The sequence below is a fragment of the Parasteatoda tepidariorum genome, chromosome 8 (assembly GCF_982258835.1).
Source record: "Parasteatoda tepidariorum strain Cologne lab strain chromosome 8, Ptep-v5.0, whole genome shotgun sequence".
Taxonomy (NCBI): Eukaryota; Metazoa; Arthropoda; class Arachnida; order Araneae; family Theridiidae; genus Parasteatoda; species Parasteatoda tepidariorum.
Genome location: NC_141762.1, coordinates 8424319 through 8440066, shown reverse-complemented (window position 1 = coordinate 8440066; position 15748 = coordinate 8424319). Strand labels below are relative to the sequence as shown.

The 15748-nt window shown below is 30.4% G+C and overlaps 1 long non-coding RNA gene across 1 annotated transcript; it reads right to left on the bottom strand.

Moving 5' to 3' along the window:
* Positions 1 to 1023: 1023 nt before the first annotated feature.
* LOC147805264 (uncharacterized) lies at positions 1024 to 4720 on the bottom strand. The gene is made up of 3 exons (XR_015428533.1): positions 3924 to 4720; positions 3203 to 3344; positions 1024 to 1191 (listed from the first exon to the last, which is right to left on the bottom strand). It is a non-coding gene; the product is annotated as an uncharacterized LOC147805264 (long non-coding RNA).
* Positions 4721 to 15748: the final 11028 nt, after the last annotated feature.

The following is a 15748-nucleotide window of genomic DNA, read 5'->3' as shown; positions in this document are numbered from 1 at the left end:
TCGTACCCTTATGAAAAAATCGAGGTATAAATGAGGTATAAACGAGGTATATTTTAAAGGTATAAAGGAGGTTGTTGTTTAAATACCTCGTAAAGGTTGAAAAGGGTGCAAATGAATACCTCAAAATCAGCCTCAAATATACCTTAAATATACCTCCAGAGGTATATATGTTTCAGCCTGAAGTATATTTTTTTACACTTGTGGAAGTATTTATTCAGCAACCTAAGGTGTGTCATTTTACACTTCAGGTTATTATAAATCAACCTCAGGTGTATTTTGTTCGACTTCAGGTAATTATTTTTCAACCTCAGGTATCTAATTTTATGCTTGTAGCGGTATATATTTATCAACCTGTGGTGTGTCGTTTTACACTTCTGGTTGTAATAAATCAACCTCAAATGTATTTTGTTCTACCTCAGGTAATTATTCTTCAACCTCAGGTATATAATTTTATGCTTGTAGAGGTATATATTTCTCAACCTAAGGTGGGCCATTTTACACTTCTGGTTGTTATAAATCAACCTGAAGTGTATTTTCAACAATTGGAAAGGTTATTTTTAATTAGCGCCATGTGTTCCATGTTCTACCTTAAGTTATTATTTCGTAACCTCAAGTATATATTATTGTATTTTTAGAAGTATTAATTTATCAACCAAAGACGTTTTTTTTTAGCACTTACGAAGGTGAGGTGTTATACGGACCACCTAGTTTATTAATTTTTATACTCACTATATAAAAAATATAATATATATATAAAGATATTATATATAGTATATGAAGAATAATGTACATTACATTTTTTTTTACTAGTAGAGATCATTTATCAACCTGAAATTTTTAATATTAAACCTTCGGCAGTAATTGCTTCTTTTGTTAAGCTATAAAAGAAAGTTTCAAATGCATAATTCTTCTATAATTTTAATAGATTGATTTAAATCATCTTAAAATAACACTTATCCAAATTCTACAGTTAATAAAAATTATTTATGGGAACTCATACTCGTATTTTTAGAAGATAGTTGTCTAAGGTGCTTGAATTTTTAAAGCTATAAAACTACAAATTTAAATAATTAGTCAGCTGAAATTCAAAGTACTTTTATTTAAAACTAAAATTTCACTTTTTTTACAAACCAACAAAATTATTTTAAATACTGTTTCCGTCTACATGTTGAAACTTGTAATTATTGGAACCTAAAAGGAAAAAAAATATAAATTAGTAAGAAAGTCATATTTACAATTATAGTGGCAGGTCTTAAAATATTAGAAAGTATTTCTTTTTATCATTTAAATTAACTGGATGAAATAAATTTTCCTTTTCAGATAAATATCTTCTGGCATTTCTATTCAATCCTCGTAGCTAAAAAGCATGACATGTATCACAGCCACAAAATAAAATACACTGAAGACAGTATTACCATTAACAACATTTACAGAAATTCAAATATACAGAGTGTTTATAAAGTCTCGGACCCATTTTGATGTTTAATAACTCATAAAATAATAATGATAGATTAAAATTAATAACATAAATGGTTAGATAGACTCAAAAACTTTCATGAACCTTGTCAATGAACTTCCACGTGTGCCCCCTTCGTCGCACGGAGAATATCAAGTCGATAGTCAATTTCACGCCAGGTAGCGGCAAGCATGTCGGCATCCACAGAGGCTATTGCGGTTGTAATTCTGGCTTTTAGGCCACCAATGTTCGACACGATCCTCCTGTAAACATTGTCCTTTATAAATCTCCAAAGAAAAAAGTCCAGCGGCGTTATATCAGGTGATCTGGGTGGCCAAGGAATTGGACTTCCTCGCCCAATCCATCTTCCTGTAAAATGGTCATTCAAAGAACTACGAACGATGATACCCCAATGAGGTGGTGCACCATCTTGTTGAAAAAAGACATGTGGCTGAAGCTCTTCTAGTTGTGGAAATACGAAGTTTTCCAACATGTCTAAGTATACGACTGATGAGATTGTCTTTTCTGTAAAAAAGAAAGCTACCTCTCGTGAAATTGACTATCGACTCCGTGCGACGAAGGGGGCACACGTGGAAGTTCATTGACAAGGGTCATGAAACTTTTTGAGTCTATCTAACCATTAATGTTATCTATCTTTATTATTTTATGAGTTATTAAACATCAAAATGGGTCCGGGACTTTATAAACACCCTGTATAATTCCAATCTTATTATGCAATTTTAACACTTTTTATTTTTCTATACATCTGTAACATTATGGTACTTGTAAGTTTAATAATTAGATTTCCTTCCCTTTCTTTTTTAAAAATCTTTAAACTCAATAAACCTAGTCTATATTTTTCAACTTTTTGTCAGACTTCATGAAACTAGCAGCTTTATTTTAAATTTTTGACGCTGATTCTGAAAAGGACTTATGTTATTGTCAATCACATCAGAGTTTCTTAAAAAATAGTTATTTTAATAATTTTTAATCAATGTAATCAAGAATCTACAATCGTTTAATAAATTAAAATTTTAAAGTTATGTACAGTTATGTAAAATTTTAAAGTATTCTTTTTTTACACTCAATCGGATAGAACAAATTACAAGCTGATAAGGAGCATTTATTTTAAAGTTGTGAGTAATTTTATGTGAGGAAAATGTCTAAGAGAGAATGATTTGAAATAATACTTTTAAAATAAGTTGAGTATAATATCTCCTATATAACTTATAATACCGAGCAGAATAAAACTAATAGTTAGTTGTTACAAACACTTGTTTAAATATAAATACACATCCCATTGGATGAAACTCTAAATAATGCATATTACTTTCAACAATAAATGTTTTTATTTGCAATTGATTTTATTCAATTCAGGATTAAATTTGCATACTATGCTGACTTATTTCTAAAATATTTAAGATTTCCGAAATTCGCACATTTTTGAAGTAGTGAACCATAAACAGCTGCATGAAAAAGCTCATAACATTGAAACAAATTGTCATATAAACTTGAAATCAGATTTAATTTCATTCTGCCCAATATTCTAATAAGTAATAACAATCTGCTTAGTAAATAATTAACGTGGGTAAAATGCGAGAAAATAACATGTAGTGAAAATAGCAGTTTTGTGATCAAACATGAAGAAGTGAGTTAGTACAGTTACTAGTTTTCAATTATCAAATATCTAGCAAACTATTGTTATCAACAATTACATAAATTCTGTAGTTTATTAGGAGAGATTACTTTTTCTTTTAGGTATAAATTCAGAACTATATCCTAGGGGAAGGCTGAGCAGTAGCTTGCTTGTCTCTTCTTCTGCGCCGCCGCGCATGTGCTATTTACAGCCTAGGCCATCTCAGTAATATCAGGGAACTGTGGATAAGCTCTGTAAATATATATATATATATATATATATATATATATATATATATATATATATATATATATATATATATATATATATATATATATATATATATATATAAACAATAATATAAACTTTGCAACAAATATCCAAACGATAAGCATACAGCTATAGTAGAATTTCAAAGCAAAATTGCTATTTTAAAAATCTTTCAATTTTCAATGATTTATTTATAAGAGAAATTGTGAACATTTTTCTCAATTAATCAGCGTGCATACTGCTACGTTAAAACATATACATGTAAGCAAAATAAAAAGAATAGTTCTATTTGACTGAACTACAAACAATAAAATATACTGTGCATTACCTGCTGTAACGATTCACCAGTAATGTTACCCAAAACAGTGACGAGAAATATTTCGGTTATTCTCTCTTATTGCTAAGCCTACAACGATAGCTTCTAAGAATATCCTCCAACTTAAATTATTTAAGATCAGGACGCGTCGTTTAAACAAAAATAATAATATTTAAGTTTCAAAATTGAAGCATATTTGATTAAAAGTGATAAAAACTAAATTAATAAATGTCAAGCACACTTACCGAATTTCGAATAGACTTTCGATTGTCAACACACACGCCATTTGCCGGCTCGCATGGAACTCTGGGAAGTGAGTTAGTTAATATGAAATGTACTTTAAGCAACCTTAAAACAAGCTTAGGTATAAATAAAATGACTTCAACAACTCAACAAATACCTCACTCTCTTTAGTTGAAATAAGGTATATTTTTTTATACCTCATAAATACCTCAATATCGTTAGTAGAGAAAAGGTATATTTTTTATACCTCGTAATTACCTCACTCTCGTTAGTTGAAATAAGGTTGATTTTTTTATACCTCATAAATACCTCTTTTGTTACAAGTGTAAGAGAAACAACCTCGTATACCTTAAAAATCATCTTATCAGTCTGGATGATTTGAAGTGAATTTAAAACAACCTCAAAATAAGCTTAGGTATAAATAAAATGACTTCATATACCTCAATAAATACCTTTTTATCGTTAGTTGAAATAAAGTAAAAATTTTCATACCTCAAAAATACCTCTTTTGTTACAAGTGTAAGAAAATAAACCTGGTATACCTTAAAAATCTCCTTATCAGTCTGGTTGATTTGAAGTGAATTTTAAACAACCTCAAAACAAGCTGAAGTATATATAAATCAACCTCGTACACCTTAATTACAACCTTTACGAGGTATAATTTTTATTGCTGTTTTCTCTGCAACCTTAAATATACCTCAAATATACCTCAAAACAACCTTAATACCTCAAAAATACCTCAAATCAACCTTAAATATACCTTAAATTTTCATAAGGGTATACCAGGTTTATTTTCTTACACTTGTAACAAAAGAGGTATTTTTGAAAATGTCAAGCGCGGCGGTGCAGAAGAAGAGACAAGCAAGCTACCCCTTATGAAAATTTAAGGTATATTTAAGGTTGATTTGAGGTATTTTTGAGGTATTAAGGTTGTTTTGAGGTATATTTGAGGTGTACTTAAGGTTGCAGAGAAAACAGCAATAAAAATTATACCTCGTAAAGGTTGTAATTAAGGTGTACGAGGTTGATTTATCTATACTTCAGCTTGTTTTGATGTTGTTTAAAATTCACTTCAAATCAACCAGACTGATAAGGTGATTTTTAAGGTACACCAGGTTTATTTTCTTACACTTGTAACAAAAGAGGTATTTTTGAGGTATAAAAATTTTTACCTTATATCAACTAACGATAAAAAGGTATTTATTGAGGTATATGAAGTCATTTTATTTATACCTAAGCTTATTTTGAGGTTGTTTTAAATTCACTTCAAATCATCCAGACTGATAAGATGATTTTTAAGGTATACGAGGTTGTTTTTCTTACACTTGTAACAAAAGAGGTATTTATGAGGTATAAAAAAATCAACCTTATTTCAACTAACGAGAGTGAGGTATTTACGAGGTATAAAAAATATACCTTTTTTCTACTAACGATATTGAGGTATTTATGAGGTATAAAAAATATACCTTATTTCAACTAAAGAGAGTGAGGTATTTATTGAGGTGTTGAAGTCATTTTATTTATACCTAAGCTTGTTTTAAGGTTGCTTAAAGTACACTTCATATTAACTAGCTCACTTCCCAGAGCTCCATGCAAGCCGGCAAATGGCGTGTGTGTTGACAATCGAAAGTCTATTCGAAATTCGGTAAGTGTGCTTGACATTTATTAATTTAGTTTTATCACTTTTAATCAAATATGCTTCAATTTTGAAACTTAAATTTTATTATTTTTGTTTTAACGACGCGTCCTGATCTTAAATAATTTAAGTTGGAGGATATTCTTTGAGGCTATCGTTGTAGGCTTAGCAATAAGAGAGAATAACCGAAATATTTCTCGTCACTGTTTAGGGTAACATTACTGGTGAATCGTTACAGCAGGTTATGCACAGTATATTTTATTGTTTGTAGTTCAGTCAAATAGAACTATTCTTTTTATTTTGCTTAAATGTATATGTTTTAACGTTGCAGAATGCACGCTGATTAATTGAGAAAAATGTTCACAATTTCTCTTATAAATAAATCATTAAAAATTGAGAGATTTTTAAAATAGCAATTTTGTTTTGAAATTCTACTATAGCTGTATGCTTATCGTTTGGATATTTGTTGCAAAGTTTATATTATTGTTTATATATATATATATATATATATATATATATATATATATATATATATATATATATATATTTACAGAGCTTATCCACAGTTCCCTGATATTACTGAGATGGCCTAGGCTGTAAATAGCACATGCGCGGCGGCGCAGAAGAAGAGACAAGCAAGCTACTGCTCAGCCTTCCCCTAGGATATAGTTCTGAATTTATACCTAAAAGAAAAACTAATCTCTCCTAATAAACTACAGATTTTGTGCAATTGTTGATAACAATAGTTTGCTAGATATTTGATAATTGAAAACTAGTAACTGTACTAGCTCACTTCTTCATGTTTGATCAGAAAACTGCTATTTTCATTACATGTTATTTTCTCGCATTTTACCCACGTTAATTATTTACTAAGCAGATTGTTATTACTTATTAGAATATTGGGCAGAATTAAATTAAATTCGATTTCAAGTTTATATGACAATTTGTTTCAAGGTTATGAGCTTTTTCATGCAGCTGTTTATGGTTCACTACTTCAAAAATGTGCGAATTTCGGAAATCTTAAATATTTTAGAAATAAGTCAGTATAGTATGCAATTTTAATCCTGAATTGAATAAAATCAATTGCAAATAAAAACATTTATTGTTGAAAGTAATATGCATTATTTTGAGTTTCATCCTATGGGATGTGTATTTATATTTAAACAAGTGTTCGTAACAACTAACTATTAGTTTTATTCTGCTCGGTATTATAAGTTATATAGGAGATATTATACTCAACTTATTTTAAAAGCATTATTTCAAATCATTCTCTCTTAGACATTTTCCTCACATAAAATTACTCACAACTTTAAAATAAATGCTCCTTATCAGAATGTAATTTGTTCTATTCAATTGAGTGTAAAAAAAGAATAAAAATTGGTACATAACTTTAAAATTTTAATTTATTAAACGATTGTAGATTCTTGATTACATTGATTAAAAATTATTAAAATAACTATTTTTTAAGAAACTCTGATGTGATTGACAATAACATAAGTCCTTTTCAGAATCAGCGTCAAAAATTTAAAATAAAGCTGCTAGTTTCATGAAGTCTGACAAAAAGTTGAAAAATATAGACTAGGTTTATTGAGTTTAAAGATTTTTAAAAAAGAAAGGGAAGGAAATCTAATTATTAAACTTACAAGTACCATAATGTTACAGATGTATAGAAAAATAAAAAGTGTTAAAATTGCATAATAAGATTGGAATTATACAGGGTGTTTATAAAGTCCCGGACCCATTTTGATGTTTAATAACTCATAAAATAATAAAGATAGATAACATTAATGGTTAGATAGACTCAAAAAGTTTCATGACCCTTGTCAATGAACTTCCACGTGTGCCCCCTTCGTCGCACGGAGTCGATAGTCAATTTAAGAATTTGGATAAGTGTTATTTTAAGATGATTTAAATCAATCTATTAAAATTATAGAAGAATTATGCATTTGAAATCTTCTTTTATAGCTTAACAAAAGAAGCAATTACTGCCGAAGGTTTAATATTAAAAATTTCAGGTTGATAAATGATCTCTACTAGTGAAAAAAAATTTAATGTACATTATTCTTCATATACTATATATAATATCTTTATATATATATTATATTTTTTATATAGTGAGTATAAAAATTAATAAACTAGGTGGTCCGTATAACACCTCACCTTCGTAAGTGCTAAAAAAAACGTCTTTGGTTGATAAATTAATACTTCTAAAAATACAATAATATATACTTGAGGTTACGAAATAATAACTTAAGGTAGAACATGGAACACATGGCGCTAATTAAAAATAACCTTTCCAATTGTTGAAAATACACTTCAGGTTGATTTATAACAACCAGAAGTGTAAAATGGCCCACCTTAGGTTGAGAAATATATACCTCTACAAGCATAAAATTATATACCTGAGGTTGAAGAATAATTACCTGAGGTAGAACAAAATACATTTGAGGTTGATTTATAACAACCAGAAGTGTAAAACGACACACCACAGGTTGATAAATATATACCGCTACAAGCATAAAATTAGATACCTGAGGTTGAAAAATAATTACCTGAAGTCGAACAAAATACACCTGAGGTTGATTTATAATAACCTGAAGTGTAAAATGACACACCTTAGGTTGTTGAATAAATACTTCCACAAGTGTAAAAAAATATACTTCAGGCTGAAACATATATACCTCTGGAGGTATATTTAAGGTATATTTGAGGCTGATTTTGAGGTATTCATTTGCATCCTTTTCAACCTTTACGAGGTATTTAAACAACAACCTCCTTTATACCTTTAAAATATACCTCGTTTATACCTCATTTATACCTCGATTTTTTCATAAGGGTACCTTAAAAATCTCCTTATCAGTCTGGTTGATTTGAAGTGAATTTTAAACAACCTCAAAACAAGCTGAAGTATATATAAATCAACCTCGTACACCTTAATTACAACCTTTACGAGGTATAATTTTTATTGCTGTTTTCTCTGCAACCTTAAATATACCTCAAATATACCTCAAAACAACCTTAATACCTCAAAAATACCTCAAATCAACCTTAAATATACCTTAAATTTTCATAAGGGTAGTTACATTTATAAAGAAGTATTTGTAGTTGTAGTTAGTTGTAACAAAGTGGTTAAAGTTAAAATAAACAAAAATAATTCTATTTTTCCGAGAACTTGCTGGCATGAATAGCAATAACAAACTCAAAACAGTTGTAAATACCGAATATTTTTCGCTATAACTTCATATGACGACAGACAACGTTGGACAGGAAACTTCATTTTTTAGATATGGTTCTTATCGTTTATTTCTCTCTTGACCAGAACTTTTCACAGCTTCTGATGACCATATTTAGAATCTTGCATAATCGTAAGGAATGTGCCTTACAGAAGGATTCAAAATATCGGAATGGATAACCTTATCCCTAAAGAACTGACCTTAATACACATCTGCTGTCCGAATCTGATAAAAGCAAATTCAAACGACAAACATATTAACTTGGAATGCTGGAACAACTTGATAACGACGATATGGAATGAATGTAAGAAAGAAGAAGAAAAAGGAGGGGGAAGGAATCAGCTCGAATAATTTTTGATTGTCGGATTTCACGTACAAAGTGCAGTCTACGATGTTTTAAAAAAAATATGACATTAAATAAAATTAAAAAATATGTTTTGATCAAATTGCGTTGTTGACTCTTATACCAATCAGTGAGCCCATTTTGAATCTGAAACTAAATAGAAATTAAATAAAGCTTAACAATGTGACTAAAGTACAAAAAATATGTACTAAACTGGACATATTATAGTTTCTGTTCCAGGAACAAGAACCTTCCTCCTCGTTTGAGCACATCAGTATCAGAAGAGGACACAAACACGGAGTAAAAAGAAAATTAATAACGTTTCCCCCCCCCCCGTATTTGCAGAGTGTTTGTCTCGTACTTCTTCTGCTATTTTGTTTTGAGATAACTAAGGAAGATTCTAAATTTGTATGTTTATAACTAGACATTTTCTAGAGTTGTTTAAAAGAGCAATATTTAAAGGTTTCATTGGAAGACCTTTTTCATGTATTTCTGGTATGAATACTGTAAATCGTTTCCTTCTCACCATTTTAACATTTTTTATAACTCAATGAGTAGGCTGATTTGTCTGCTTCCTTACAAAAGTCCCTGAACCGTGGTGGCTCAGGGGATAGAGCATTTGCCTTCTAATGAGGTGAACCGAATTCGAATCCCAGCGATGGCTGATCGATTCGAATTCCGCAGCCAGCTCGCACCAACCTCAGTGCTGACGTATGATATCCTCAGTGGCAAACGGATCATGGAATGGGTTAGAATCTCCTTGCCGTCAGGTTAACCGTGGGAGGTTTTTTGGTTTTCCTCATCGTGTAACGCAAAGGCGGGCAAGTTCGATTAAAAAGTCCTTCACGAAGGAAAATTTCTCTCACTACTTGATCCAGGAGTTCCCTTGTCTTCTGGATTGGGTTCGAAATGACAAGGCTGCGGACTTGAACATTAGCAATCATGCACCCAAAATTTGGGTTGACTGATCCACGACGGTTATAGAAAAAAAAAGATCCTACATTATTTTTTAGAAACACAGCCAATCACATAAAAAAAGAATTTGTCTTTTGTTTATCACATATATACCCCTTATTTCCTTTTTTGACAACTTATTATTAAAATCGGTGGCATCAAAAAGTGTTGCACTTCATCCCATTTTCATCCTCCGAAAACTAGCTACGATTTGGAAACTTTTGGTTCAAACATTCCTGTCGCAAATATTTCTGCCTTTTAAAAATCTACTTAATTCAGTCTACAATTCAGTAAGCTGAAGCAGTTTATTCTAGATATGTATTTTAAATCAACATTATTGTTCAAAAGAGAAAAAGTTTATCTGCTCATTTCGTTATTTAATCTCTGTATTGCTAATCTAACACTAAATACGTGCATTTGCTTAGAACGACAAGCTCGCTATAATGACAATTTCATCTGTTTTTTATAAATCGTCGTTATAACGGCTTTTTACCATACATAAATGATTTTATTTCCTTGTTTAATGATCTGAAGACTCGACTGCCTACGTAATCACATTTTCATTTGCTTTGATTCATACTGAACTGTGTAATATATGTTTAAAATCATAATAAACACACACACAAAAAAAACTTTCTTGGCAAAAGAATAAAATTTATTTGAATGTTACGGATGATCAATTGTCTTTAATCGCTCCAAGAAAACTCCTTTTAAAAAATCACTGCAAAATGCTCTTATTATGCATTTTCAATAGAACATAAATTTTCACAAAACTTTTGGTGTGTATTCAGCACGTCGTTTTATTAACTTTACACTATTTTTATTGATACTTTTATTGGAAAAGATTTATCTCCTTATATTTACATGGCTTACCCCGAAATTTACAACTATCACTTCAATAAATTTTTTTTTAGTTTGTCACAATTGTCCATTCTTCACTAACCAAAGTTCTATTTTAAAAAAAATTTAAAAGAAAAAGATTCATAATAGATAAAGAAAATATAAAATTTTTGATTTTTTTTTTTTTTTTTTCTCATTAAGGACTAATAATATTTTTAAATTTTTTTTCTGTTGCACTTATTTCTGACAGTATTATAAAACAACAAAATTGTAATAACTTATGCGTTTTTAATCAACCACTTTGAAAAAAAAAAATGCGAAGCAAATCATTTTTTTTTTTTTTTTTCAAAGCTTAAAGCAAATCGCTTTCTGGATATGCAAATGATGACACCCGACTCTTAAGAGTTCTTCTTTTATATTATTAAATTTTTGGATTTTCATTTAACTCAGAATCGGGGTTGAACAGCTGAGTCATTTTTGGTTAACGACTATCAATGTTGAGCTCCATAGCCTTCTAATTTCAAACCGGCCCCTGAAGACAAGAGAATTCCCGGATCAAGTATTGGGATAAACTTGTCTTCGTGGAAGACTATTTTCATGAAATCAACCCGCATTTGCTTTGCAAAACCACGAAAACCATCCACTATTGGCCGACGATAAGGGGATTATGACCCAAAAAAATATTCCAAAGAATGTAGGAAGGAGAAGTCCAGCTCTTCGAATACGTAACTAAAGCGGGGAACTGCTCGGTTCGGTATGTTATACTAGAGAAACAACTTACAGGGTGAGCAACATACACTCACATCATCAGTTGTACTAAGATCCAGTGTATGCGCATCAGAAAAAAAGTGACAGTCAGGAGGTACGTCACCCGTCTACCGGTTGTTGGACAACCAACTCTGCAAGTATGGTTGGGTACCCTGTCTCTCCCCAACCGCCATTGTATTCTTTCTTACGATGTCAAAATGTGTGTTAAGCAACATGGATGGTATAAATGTATTCTCAGCGAAATTTCTCAATGAATAGTAGAAGTACTGCTTATTATAATTGTTTAAAAATGCAGAATAACCCAACAATAAACCAAGAGAGAAAACCTTTCTTCTTTACCCCAACCTCAGTAGCGGTTTGGAGGAGAGCAGGGTGCTAACACGTTTAAGAACGTCTGCATTTGTGACCCTAAATGTTGTTCTTTCCTTTATACACAGGGACGGCACCTAACCTTTGGGGGGAATGATTCACATTATGTCTATGGGAGATAGACTTCTTCCCCTGTGTGTATTCTTTGATTGGTGCTCCACTGAAGCTATTTTTGCTTCTGCCCTGAAGTCGATGTGAAATGAGAGTTGAGCCATCTCTGGGATTTGTACCCGGGTCACTCAATTGGGAAACGAACGCTCTATCCTCGAGCACCCGTGGCCCAAATGTTTGAATATAAATTTTCTGTCATTAAAATAGTTAAGAGAGAAAATCAGTTTTCTATATTCACCCAATGGAAGAAAAATCAAAAACGTTATTTAATTCTACTTAAAAGTAATTTGTCAGTTTCGCTCACAAATGTGCATACTTTTTAAGCTTCCTTTTGACACGGATTTTAAAATGCATTTATTAGAGTACTCATTGGGCCCGGGATAGCCTTATTCGTAGGGAGCTGAACTTACGTTCATGAGAATGGTGGCTCGAATCCAGTAGGCCCAAGACTTCCCGTGTAGTAAATAGAGAGGTTAAATCTGTCGGGTCACTAATTCCTCCATGTTCCCATAACAAATTATACCTCTATGGGTATTGTATTGGAAATCGATTGTTCTCTGGTTAAGGTTAAAATTACGATCAGTGGATGAATGAATAGATACGACAACAACAGAGTAATCATCACAGTGCTCTCTGTGTATATATATATATATATATATAAATATATATATATATATATATATATATATATATATATATATATATATATATATATATATATATATATATATATATATATATATATATATATATATATATATATATATATATATATATATATATATATATATATATATATATATATATATATATATATATATATATATATATATATATACATCATTGCCAAATTTGATTTTCCATTCTTTTCCTATTGTGGGCGAATAAAAATTTTCGATTTTTTCTTCTTCCAACTCATACGAAATGTAATTTTCTAATTTTTCCCCCGTTATGAATCAATACAATTTTTTAGTTTTATTTCATTCTTGGCGAATACAATTTTCTTATTTTTTCCATTATGCATTGAATCCATTTTTCCTTTTTTTTCTCCAACTGATGCGAAATTCATTTTTCTAATATTTGGGCCGGGATAGCCTGGTCGGTAGGGCGCTGGGCACATATCCAAGAGGTCGTGGGTTCGATCCTCGCCGGCCGAAGACTCCCCGTGTAGTAAATGGTGACTGATGCGCGTTAAATATGTCGAGTCTCAAAGTCCTCCATGTTCCCACAACAAATCAATCCCTCTGGGGGTACTGATCCAGGAGTTTCCTTGTCTTCTGGATTGGTTCAAAATTACAAGGCTACGGAGTTGAACGTAAGTAGTCGTAAACCCATGAAATTGGGTCGGCTGTTCAACGACGGTTATAAAATAAAATAAAATATTTTTCAAATTCAATATTCAATATTTTCTAATATTTTTCATATTCAATATTTTCTAATATTTTACAATTTCCAAGTTTTTTGCATTTGTTTTGATTTTCTTTATTTTATTACAGGGGAATGCAATTTTCAATTTTTTTATTAGGAATAAGGAACATAATTTTCTCAAGATGTTTTTTTGCTGTTGGGGTCAAAATAGCAGATAGTACTAATTAATCTCCCATTACGAATATATACAATATCGTTAAAGAAGGAATACAATATTGTTTATTGTCATCATCTTCTAAAAGAGTGATGAAAAACGAGTTCTGATGGAAAATGGTACAAGACAATATTTCCTGCAGCATCAATGATTTTGTAAAAAAAATTTTATTCCATTACGTTTCAACCTTTTCCAATAAGTTTTAAGGGATAATTCCTCTGAAGTTATCATTGTTTAAAGGGAAATCAGAACGTTTAAGAGGTGTTCTTTTTTTTCTTTTTGTTTAAAAAAATTAGCGAAGTTTTATCAGGGAAAGAGTTACTTTTTAACAATAAGCATCCTAAAAATCATTAACCGAAGCTGATCTATATAAGAAGAAGTTGATCTTTTTATTATTTAGACCGGAAAAGTAAGCATGTCATTGACGTCATAAGACACCATTTTCTTGTGCGTATGACGTACATATATGTTTTTCATTTTGAACTTGCAGATGACCCCGTGATAAAGGAAAAATGTGGTAAAATAAACTCGATATTTTACTCGAAGAGCAACTAAAAATTCAATCGCCAACGCCCATGAGATAAATAGCTTGTTTACGTTTGTTAAAAACAAAAATAAATAGTATCAACTCTAAATATTCATTACAACCTAAAATATCGTCACTGGTTTTCCGCTTTACTTCTTACGAATAGTTAAGATGGTTATTTTGTTTTACAAAACTTATAATCAAAAAGTGAAATGATAATAATGTCACCCTAGATAAACTAATCAGAGTTAAGAAGTGTTTGTCATCGTCTGAAATAGTGCATTTTAGAGAATAATAAGCTATTTTTAAAACTGCTCTGAGTTCGTAATAGTTGAAGATTAGGTTGCAGCTCTCTATTCTAAGCACAAATTGTCATTATGAAGAAAGGCGACAATGTTTTGAAATTTAAGTGCGTTGGTAGTACTTTTCCTTACACAAACAATGCGCTAGTAAAAAATATGCAAATGATAAGAATTATTCATTGAATCTAGAAATCTTCACTCGTCAAATAAGCGATTTTTCATAATACATCTTTTCATAATACATGACCCGTGCTAAGCATTCGCCAAATGCAAAAAATTTGTAAATTTGGCTAATAAACTTATGTATTGGCGAACGATTTTTCCACTTGAAAGAAACTAAAATTACGTCAAAATAAATTTTTCGGGACATATCAGTATTCTTCATTCGATTACAGTAATTTTCGGTAGATGAGCCGCATAACTAATTAGAATGGGATCCAAATAATATAAGCCTTAAACAAACTGCAGTAAAATAGTTTTCTATGGGAAAAATTATTATAAAAATTTGATAAGGTTTGCATTTAGAGCAGCCGAAAATTGGTTAATTTACTGGCTAATAATTTGAAATCCTTATCGCAGGCACTAAATATATATATATATATATATATATATATATATATATATATATATATATATATATATATATATATATATATATATATATATATATATATATATATATGTAAGGTTCGCATAAGTCTAACTTTATTATTTCAGAGAATAGTTTAACTTTCATAAAAAAAGGTGGCAACATTCAGAGATGTAAATAGAACGCTTCGCAAACGCATATATTTCGCTGTTATTATTTTTCATTAAATACTTTTATAAAATATCTCTTCGCTTATTTATTGTATTGCATATTAATTAAATTCCTTGTCATTCAACTTTATCTTATATGGCGCAGCCGTCTTTTTAAAAAAGAACCTTTTTACAACTTCTTCTTTGAACATCGAACTTCTTCTATCGCTACATTTTAATTTCTTTCCATGAATGACTGCCAACGAAGCAAAAAAGTATTCATCATTGGCTGAAACTCGCCCAGGTAAACCTATTTTGACAAAAAATAACATATTTAACCGAAAAAAATTTGAAAATTGGATTCCATTATATACTGATTTCTTCTCGCCAAACATACGTTGCCAAAACAGATTCGCTGCACTTTT